Raw genomic sequence first — 11,016 nt, forward strand, 5'->3', positions numbered from 1 at the left:
TAAATTATATATAAATAATATTATAATAAATAATATTAATATACATATAATATATATTATATGTATATTAATATTATTATATATATATTATATAATAAATTAATATATATTAATATAATATATATATATAACTAAGACATGGTTCCTGGCCTTGAGGAAATTTCAGTCAAGTAGAAGTGTACCAGTCATTAATTGTTGTAAAATAAACTATCCCAAGGGTGACCAGTGTCCAGATTGCCTGAGATTGTGGATATTCTTGGCACACACTGTCAGTTTAAAACAGAGATAGCCCTTAGTAAGCTGGGTCAAGAAAGTCACCATCCATCCATCCCGAATCTTAGTGGCTTAAAGCAAAAATGGTTAATTGTTTCTCATGAGGCTGGCCAACTCTTCTGCTGGTTTTCCCTGGGCTTATGCAGCTACATCCAACTGGAGAGGCAGCTGGGCTTTTCTGATCACATGGTCTCTGATCCAACCAATTTCTTCACAGCATGGTGGGTGGTCTCAGTCGTAGGACCATAAGTGACCATAAGCCCCACTGCTCAGCAAGCCTTTATTTTCTTCACATTTGCTCCTGTCCTACTGGCCAAAGCAAGTTGGAAGGTGAGTCTTAAGTCAGTGTGGGAAGAGCATACAAAGGGCATGAATCCCTGGAGGCATTACTCTCTTGGAGCCTTTACTGCAAAGATCTACACTTACACAGAGAGTTCAAATATCATGGTCTTCTTGTAAGTGATACAAATGATACAACAGAGATGGTGTAGAAAAACGAAAGTGGGAGGGAAGAGCAGGGGGCTCAGATCCCCTGGCCAGGGACTGAGCTCTATTCATTGCTTTTTATACCTTAGTTAGCTAATTTCTAGAAGCTTCATTTCGTCATCAATAATACCACCCATGCCAACTTCACAAGGTTATTATGCTATAAAAATGTAAGCTTAAGGTATAAAAATACAAAATATTTAAAGATTAACTAAATTATCTTAGGATATGTTTCTTTTTGCTACTTAAATCTTATGACAAGGTTTAAAAAATCCTGGTAAACAAGCAGTTTACAATTCTTTTTAGAAATTAATAAATGCAGTTACTTGTTAATATAGTTACCTGCTTTAATTATTTTATTTATATTGTCTTCAAATATTATTTTATTCTCCTTACTGTTTCAACTTCCTAGTTGTTTTTATGAATCAAAAGTTGATAATTTTCATTTGGGGGCCAATGAGTTAAAATGGAAACTGATATTTGCCCAAACTTGGAACAAAAGCTATTACCAAGCACACAGAAGTAATTACATCTCACTGTTTGAATATCATGTTCCTTAATCCATTGTAGCATCATGTTAAGCTTCAAATATTGTGATTTCTACATTGTCCACTTATGTTAAATTTCACTCAATTTTGATTTATTTTTAAAAAACAACTATTATACTTTGAGGGGTGCCTGGGTGGCTCAGTCAGTTAAGCGTCTGACTCTTGATTTCAGCTCAGGTCATGATCTCATGGTTCATGGGTTCAAGCCCTGTATCTGGCTCCACACTGACAATGTGGAGCCTTCTTGGGGTTCTCTGTCTATCTGTCTCTCTCTGCCCCTCCTGTGCTCTAGATGTCTCCCAAAATAAATAAATAAACTTAAAAAAAACTATTGTATTTTGAATTTAGTAGGCTCTATCCATGTGGTTATTTTATATTTATTTATTTTTATTTGTTTTTTTATTAAATATAATTTATTGTCAAGTTGGTTTCCATACAACACCCAGTGCTCATCCCAACAGGTGCCCTTCTCAATGACATGTGATCATTTTAGACCTGTGCCATTGCCTTTTCCATATGACTTGGACAAAATGTATCTGTTTGAAATCCATTTCATAATGTTTTAAGTGTTTTTGTAGTATAAGTGACTTCAGAGTATTTTTTCTTTTTCTTTAGACTAAATCCACTGTGTAGTGATTTCCCTTAGGTAAAAATAGGGAGCTAGTATCTGGGTTCTAAAGTTTGTCTAGGTTCACGTGTCAGCTCCCCTGGTTAATAGCTGGGTGTCTTTGAACAAGTTACTTAAACTTTCTCTGCCTTTTTATTAAATGGTGATGATAATAGTATGTTATCTCATGGTATTGCCATGGATAATTAGTAATTTAACAAATGCTAAATGCTTATAACAACTTCTGGCACAAAAGAATGGCTAAGTCAATGTTACCTTTCTTACTACTACTATTACTTATGTTCCATCACAAAACAAACTAAATTTTTCCTCCAGCATTGGTTTATTTATGCATTCATTCAACAAATATTTAAGGGCCTGCTCTATGTCAAGCACTGTTCTAGTAAAGGGATCAGGAGTGTCAGGGCGGAGCAACAGGAACAGGTTGCAATGCTCAAGGTAGCTCTCATTGAGTAGAGGATATTTATGCAATACTTTGAAGGAAGTGCTGAAATAAGCAAGGATGACAGCTGGAGGAATGATGTTCTAGGTAGAGGAACAGAGAGACTCTAATCCTAACGTGAAGCAGGTGGAAGTATGCCTGGGGTGTTTAAAGGACAAGGAGGCCAGTAGGATTGGTTGGAGCTGAATAAAGAGAGGGAAGAACAGTAGGGGTCAAAGACAGCTATCGCAGAGGCAGATCACACAGAGGCTTCTAAACTTCTGTAAGGACTTGACTTTCCTGCTGAGGGAAATGAGGAGCCCTTCCAGGATTTTGATTGAATGTTTTAAAAGGCTGCTGTGTTGGGTAAAGTGGTAAAGAAACAGAGACCAGACTCCACTGTTAGTGATCTTGCCAAGGTCAGTCATCAAATACCTCCTTGCTCCTATACCCTAAGGGCACTTTCAGTCCTTATGTTACCCAAATTTCCAGCAGTTGGTATCACTAGATCATTCCTTTTCTGTAAAGCGCTCATTCCCTGCCTATTCTGAAGGCACACTTCTTAATGTTCTTCTTATTCCCTAGCTTTTTCTTCTTTGTCTCCTTTATTAGCTGCACTTTCTGTTCCTTTTAAATATTAGTATTGCTCCAAGGTCTCATTCTACACACTATACAGTGGCATAAAAGATATCTAAGTGGAATTAATTTGACCTGGTTCACCTGTCTCAAATAATTGCTAGGTGTATGTTCTTGGGCAGATTAGTGAACCTCTAAGTTTCTGTAGAATGAGTATAAAGTTACCTACTGATGTGTTGTGATGTGAGGTCCAGGAGTGAAAAGTCAAGAAAGAATTCTTGGGATCTTTTCAGTGCAAAAGGGTGGTTTTATTAAGCACGGGGGCAGGACCCACGGGCAGAAAGAGCTGCATTGGGATTGTGGGGAGTGACTGATTATATACTTTTTAGTTAGTGGGGATTAGGGACAACATAAGTCTCTAAGAAATTTGGAAGCAAGGCTTCCAGGACCTTGAGGGGCTAGATGCTGGTAAGATAAGGTCATTTACTACTGTCTAGTAAAACATTTCTCATGAGACCCTTCAGCTGTATATCAGTGGGCCATATATTTGGAGGATGATTTCTAACATGTCTCTTGGGGAAAAAGGATTAAGGAAGTTTCCAAAGGGATTTTCATATGTTCAGGAAGATTTACAGGATCCTGGAGGTGGAGTTAATGTCAAGCAAAAGTTGCCTTTTGCCTTTAGCAAAGTATTAGTTAACACTGAAGCAGGTGAGCTCCTGGGGGAAGGTCACTGTGCCTGTCTCAAGTACTGGTCAAAGGTCTGCAAGTCGTAAGAAAAATTTTTTTTTTCTAAATTTCTTTTGCTTTTATTCTCTATATCACATACTTTATTGTTATGAAACAAATTTCATATTGTTATGAAAACCAAATCATATGTTTAAAAAAATTTAATGTTTATTTATTTTTTAGAGAGACAGAGACAGAGACAGAGACAGAGAGAGACAGAGAGAGACAGAGAGAGACAGAGAGAGAGCAAGCCAGGGAGAGGCAGAGAGAGAGGAAGAAACAGAATCTGAGCTGTCATCTCAGAGCCCAACCAGGGCTCTAACCCATGAACTGTGAAGTCACGACTTGAGCTGAAGTCGGAGGCTTAACTGACTGAGTCACTCAGGCTCCCCAAATCATATCTTGTTTTGAGGACTGAACTAAATGTGCTTAATCCAGTGCATGGAATATAGTAAGTGCATGTAAGTGGTACTTTACCACCTGGGCAATGGAAAACATTCCCAAGCCTTCATTTTCCAATGAGAAGCTGATGACTTCCAGATGTATATCTTAAAGTCAGTTATGTAGCATATACTTTTGTAATATCAGACATACATATTTAATTTCCTACTAAATATTTCCAATTTAGTTATTCATAAACATTTCACACACAGTATATGGAAAGCAGAGCTAATCCTTTTAGCTCCTTCCTCCAACCTGTTCTCCTTCCTTTGTTCTTAACAGAGTAGAAGGTGCTGACATCCACTTAGGTAACATCCATTTAGGACTTTCTAAGTTGGCTCCCTGTATCCAGAATCACCTGCTCCAATTTGTTCTCCACCTTGAAGCTATTTTTCAAATACAAATTACAAATTACATTGTTCATCTGCTTTAAATTTTCATCATAACCACAATTTGGCCAGAGAATAAAGTAACACTCTTTAACATGGCTATCAACCCTCTCCTTGAGTTAGCTCACACCTTCCTTTTTCACACCTTTTCCAATATCCACTTTCTACCATGTTTTCTAGTTATACTAAATTACAGAAAAACCTTGGTTTGTGAGCATAATTTGTTTTGGAAGCAAGCTTATAATCCACAGCCCTTGTATATCAAAGCGAATCTCCCTGTAAGCAATAATGGAAACTCAGATGATTGGTTCTGTAACCCAAAAATATTCATACATAAATGATTACAATACTGTAACATAATAGAAAATAATAAATAAAATACAAAATATGAAGAAAAAGAACCAAATTAACCTGCACTTACCTTTGAAAACCTTTCTCTGGTGTGAAGGAGGCAACAGAGAGGAGGGTTATTGTGTAGGATGACTTTAACTATCACTAATGGAATCACTGCTATTTATTGGCTCAATGGGATCTTTTTCATTTTTTTAATGTTTATTTATTTACCTTGAGAGAGAGACAGAGAGGGAGAGAGACAGAGACAGAGAGAGAGACAGAGAGAGAGAACATGAGCAGGGTAGGGGCAGAGAGAGAGATGGAGAATGAGAATCTCAAGCAGGCTCCATGCTGCTGGCACAGAGCCCCAAGTGGGGCTTGAACTCAGGAACCATGAGATTATGACCTGAGCCGAGACGAAGAATCAGATGCTTAAATGGCTGAGCCACCCAGGTGCCCCAATAGAATCTTTTTCTGCATGGGGGCCATTGTATATGCTTATGCGGATGTTGACTACAGTACATTATTAAACTCTTGTCATATACTGTATTTAGTGTAACTGGCAATAAGGCAGCAGAGGAAAGGGTCCATATCTGCAGGCAGCCTGACCTAGAATGAAGCAAAGCATTCCTAAGCTTACCCTTGTATGGAGAAGCAAAGGACCGTCCAGAGGTGCTTTGAAATGACAAAAAATATACTAGTGCCAGTTGTGGGCATCTTCCAATGTTCTGAAAAATCGTGGACTCCTGCCAAACATTGTGGCCTGAGACCAAGCATCTGAGCATGGAAGACAATCCCGCGGAGAGAGAGAGAGACAGAGAGAGACAGAGAGAGAGACAGAGAGAGAGAGAACCATTGTGATCATGTGACATTTGGCATCGTGCAAGACATATGCCAGAATAGCTCGTTTATCAAATTAAAATTATTAGAAATGTTTTCTCATCTTGCAGAACACTTGCAGAACAAGTTTCTCTCAATCCAGAATTTTACTGTACTTTAAAACATTGACTAAGCTTTTACTTCTGACTAGAGCATTTTGCCATGAGAATCTTTCCATCTCTGAAGTTTTCTCCAGTCTTTCTTCTGAAGTCTATTTTGGGCATGTGCCACATGTCCTATACTCTATAATTTTTCTATCATTGCCTGTATCCCACAAAGTTAATTATTTTTTTGACAGAGAGCAAGCGTGTGTGCAAGTGTGAGCAAGCAGGGAAGGGGCACAGGAAGAGAGAGAGAGAGACAAAGAGAGAGAGAGAGAGAGAGAGAGAGAGAGAGAGAGAAAATCTTAAGCAGACTCCATGCCCAGCACGGAGCCCAACATGGGGATCGATCTCATGACAGCAATATCATGACGAGCTGAAATCAAGAGTCAAACAGACTGAGCCACTCAGTTTCCCCCACAAAATTGAAATTTTAATTTTTTTATCTCTCTATAGACTTTAATCTTTATAATGGTCAAATCATGTCTTTCTTGCTCTGGTTCACAGCATACTTTTAGCTTCCCTAACTTATTTTTTTCTCCACATTCCCTCCTAGTGTCATCACTTATAATTTTGCTAGTTTATGCCTTCTCTTACCTTCTTTCTCTTATTTATGGGTTTATAATAGAGAATTCAGGTCTCCTACTGCTTTATGGTGTATTTTTTCTAGATTACACTTCTGAAGAATACAGCCATACACTATTTTGAAGGTTGAAGTAAATTCTCTATACAATCTCTTCTAAAATTATAATTCTGAGATTCTGCGAATCATGCCACATGGAAACATGGGTTTGACCATTGGCATTTAGCACTGTTTCAGGTTGTTTCTCAATGTTAAGGTGCTAAAAATTACTTACAAAATTAATTCTTAAAATGGGGATTCTGTAAGTTTTACAACCCAAACTCCCAGCTTACTCTATCTTTCTCATATATCCCATAATTCACTTATAATGTATTGACAGACTACCAAGTTGGTTAGGCTGAACATGTGGGGAGGAAGAAAGATAAATATATATACTGAAAAAGACTCAGAGGAAAAACTGCTAGATCATGCTTTAGAATTAACATATTTTTATCATTCAATGTTTCAAATATTTGAGTGTCTATTTATGAAAAGCCTTTTGTTTTCTTCTTTCTTTTTTTTAAACACTACTTAGTTGCATCACAATATATTTAGCTCTAGCCAGAACACCTAGAATTACTCTAGACTTTTCTTTCTCTTTCACCTTTTCTGTCTAGTCAGTCTCTAATTAAAACACATTTTTGTGGTGTCTTTTCTCTATATCTCTTATTTACCTTATTCTCATTATTTATAGTGTCTCAGTTGGACTATCAACCAATTTCCTAACTGGTTTCCTTATCTCCAGGTTGTTTCAAAAATTATGAGCAATACCTTACCTTTCCTTTTAAATCCCTGTTTGTGTTTCCTTGATTCCATGAGAAAATAGATCCTCTTTATCATAACATATAAACCTTAAAACATGGTCCCAGTCTGATTCTAACCTGCCCTTAAAGTCATATCCCTTTCCATTCCCTACACTCACTGTTCCTCTGTTAGCCCTCATCAGTTGTGCATCGTAAGGATCCAGATCTTTACATTTCCTGGAATTTCCTGGAATAGTACCCTCAAATTTTGCTACAAATTATTTATACCTAACTTAAATTTTACTGTTTCTGTTAAGCCATTTATGATGGTTAATATTATGTGTCAACTTGACTGGATTGGGGATGCCCTCATACTTAGCATTTAGGATTAGCATTTGAAACAGTAGACTTGGTTAAGCCAATGGCCTTTCCCAATGTGGGTGAGCATCATCCAATCCATTGAGGGCCTGAAAATAATAAAAGGTGGAAGGAGGGAGAGTTCACCCTCCCTTTTTTTCTCCCTGGTTGTTGGAGCTGAGACAGCAGTCTTCTCTTGTTCTTGGACTGGCACTTCCATATTCTGCTCCCCTGGTTCTCAGGCCTTCAGAGTGGGACTGAACTATACTCTTGGCTTTCCTGGGTCTCCAGCTTGCAGATAGCACACTGTGGGACTGCTCAGCCTCCCTAAGTGCATGACCTGATTCCTCCTAATAAATTATCTCTATCTCTATCTCTCTCTATCTCTATCTCTAATCTATATCATCTATATCTATCTATAATCTCCTATTGGTTTTCTTTCTCTGGAGAACCCAAACTGATATATCATCTCTGATAACTCTGAGGACTTAATCATTAAAAGATTTGTGGTCCGTAGCAATTTGTCTGGTATAGTGCATTAAGTATTTGGATTCTAAAGTTAAATTACCTTAGTTTCCCACCAACTCTAGCACTTAATAGCTGAGACGACTTGTTAACTTCTCAACATTTCTGGTTTTTTTCATGCATAAGTTGAGGATCATACTAATAACACTGAAGATATTTTTGAGGAATAAATTAAAGAATTCAGTAGAAGCTTGAGATAGTCGACTTCCACTACAACTGGTAGAGTGTAACTGTACAGGCTTCTTTTGGTTATTTGTCTATTATGATTTATATTTACCAACTAAATTTTGAATACCTTGATTTACGAACCAATGTATTCCTCTTTTTCCTATTTCCCTTGCCAAGCAAAGGCTCTATAATATAATAGGCATTCAAATATCTATTGAAAGCTGTAATTAAAAAATATATGTACCATAGTTGAGATTTTAAAAATGACTATTGGATGTCAAATAGAGGCCAATGGAGCATAGCATTCATGGGAAGGTAGCATTTGATGTAGGACTTAAATAATGCAAGTAGGGCAGGAAAATCCAAGTGAACAGATCGCCATGATCAATGACAAAGCTGGGAAAGATGGAGTCCAATTTTCTTAGCACATAAAATATAAATATGAAGTGAGTATATATTATAAAGACTTTGAATGGTAGAAGGAAGTTTATTTCCAATGCAGTTGACAGGTTTTGAGCAGGAAGTAGACTCACTCTAAAGGGTTCGTGAATTGAAATTAACTGGATAATGGAGTTGAAATGGAAGAGCTTGGGAGAAGTGATTTCAGGATGACTTCAGGTTTTGAGCATGGGAATTTAGAGAATTGTTATATTTAACATTCAGGAATGCTAGGCATAGATTTGGTGTTAGAATGAGATAAGCTGAATTTTGGACTTGTTCTTTTTGAAATATATTATTAAGGTGAGTGTCTTAGTTCAGGCTGCTAAAACTAAAATACCATAGACTCAACAAACAGCAAATAGCAACCATTTATTTCTTATTGTTATTGAAGCTGGAAGCCCAACATCAGGCTGCCAGCATGGGCTCTTGCTCAGGGCCCTCTGCATTGTTTAAAGAGGACTGCCTTCTTGCTATATCCTCACATGGTGGAGAGAGAGAGCTCTAGTCTCTTCATCCCTTTATTAGGTCACCCAATGCATCATGGGGGCTGTACTCTCATGACCTAATAACCTCACAAAAACCCAATGTCTAAATACTGTCACATTGGTGATTAGGCTTCAACATATGAATTTGGAGGGGATACAAAGATTCAGTCCACAGCAGTGAGTATATTGACAGTTAAAAACACTGATCTGGAATTCCAAAGAAAGAAGTGGGAATCAAGCATAGGAGAGGAAGTGGGTGATATTGTGGGCACTGAAGACCAATCACTTCTCCCAAATAAAGAGAAATCAAGAGAACAATGAGGATGAGGCTTGGGACACTGAAGATTTCCAATTTTATGGGCTGAAGGAAAGAGGAATGAGTAGAAGATTGAGAAAAGAAGTGATCAGGGATAAGAGGGGAATGAGAAAACTGCAGCATTGCAGAGACAAAGGCAGGGCAGTTTCAGGAAATAAGAGTTCAGCTACGTGACATGTTGGTTCTGTTGAGAAATGAATTTACAGGGACAAGAGGCAATATGGAACCCTGTAAGGGGCTTGTGTACTGGAGTCACCAGAACCTAGGTGTGTTATCTGCTTTTGCCTCTTCCTAGTTATGATTCCGTAGGCAATTTACTTTCCTAAGCATCAGTTACTTAAAAGATAGAATAGAGTACCAACCTTCCAAGTTATCTGTGAGGATTAAATGCAATAATAGCATACGTGAACCTGTCAGCACAGTCCTCAGTGTATAGTAAGGGCCTGTATCATCATCTAGCACAGCACTGTGTGGCTGGTGTGACTGACAAACTGAATTTCTACTTTAATTTTAATTTAAATTTTAACAGCCGCCAACTAGTCTGGCCTAGAGTGAAGACTGGGCTGCTTATAAGAAGAGAGAACACCATTTGTCATATGACTTTCTGGAGGTGAGGGGTTTAGGCTTGCAAGGATGCTCTGTTCCATGTGGTCTTTCAGGAATTCAGGTTCCTTCAGCTAAAGTCTCCTCTTCCTTTGCGTGTTTCATGCTTTCTCAGAACCAGGACTATGTTCCTACCTTTGGAAGGTGATTTCTTCCTTTTTTTAAAAAAATTTTTATGTTTATTTCTTTTTGAGAGAGAGAGAGAGAGAGAGAGAGAGAGAGCATGAACATGGAAGGGACAGGGAGAGAGGGAGTCATAGAATCTGAAGCAGGGTCCAGGTTTTGAGCTGTTAGCACAGAGCCTGTCATGGGGCTCGAACTCATGAACCGTGAGATCATGACCTGAGCCAAAGCCAGTAGTTTAACCAACTGAGCCACCCAGGCACCTCGGAAGGTGATTTCATTTTAGGTGATACACAACTTCTGCTCAGTTTCCATCCGTGCAAAATTGGCCACATGGTCTCAACTTGCTACAAGTCTGGCTATATGCCTAAATAAAACCAATTACTTTTAGAAAGAGGAGTATAGAGATTTAGAAACAATTAACAGTCCAACATAAAATGTGATAGAAGTACCCGGGTGGCTCAGTTGGTTAAGCCTGCGACTCTTAATTTCGACTTAGATCATGGTGTCATGGTTTGTGAGTTCAAACCCTGCATTGGGCTCCTCACTGACAGCGTGGAGCCTGCTTGGGATTTTCTCTCCCTCTCTCTGCCCCTCCCCCTCCCATGTCCTCTCTCACCCGTGCATGTTCACACATACTCTCTCTCTCCAAATAAATAAATACACTTTAAAAAGTCATAAATATCAGTTACTTTGTTGTTAGTCCATTACAAGAGATATACTACACATTTTAGTAGTATGTGTCATTGGTATACTTCTTCAATTTAGAATTCTGTGATCACTCTCAGAGAGAGTAATCATGGTACATTTGTACTGGACCTGCTCGTCA

This window comes from Panthera uncia, chromosome F1 (genome assembly GCF_023721935.1).
Source record: "Panthera uncia isolate 11264 chromosome F1, Puncia_PCG_1.0, whole genome shotgun sequence".
Taxonomy (NCBI): Eukaryota; Metazoa; Chordata; class Mammalia; order Carnivora; family Felidae; genus Panthera; species Panthera uncia.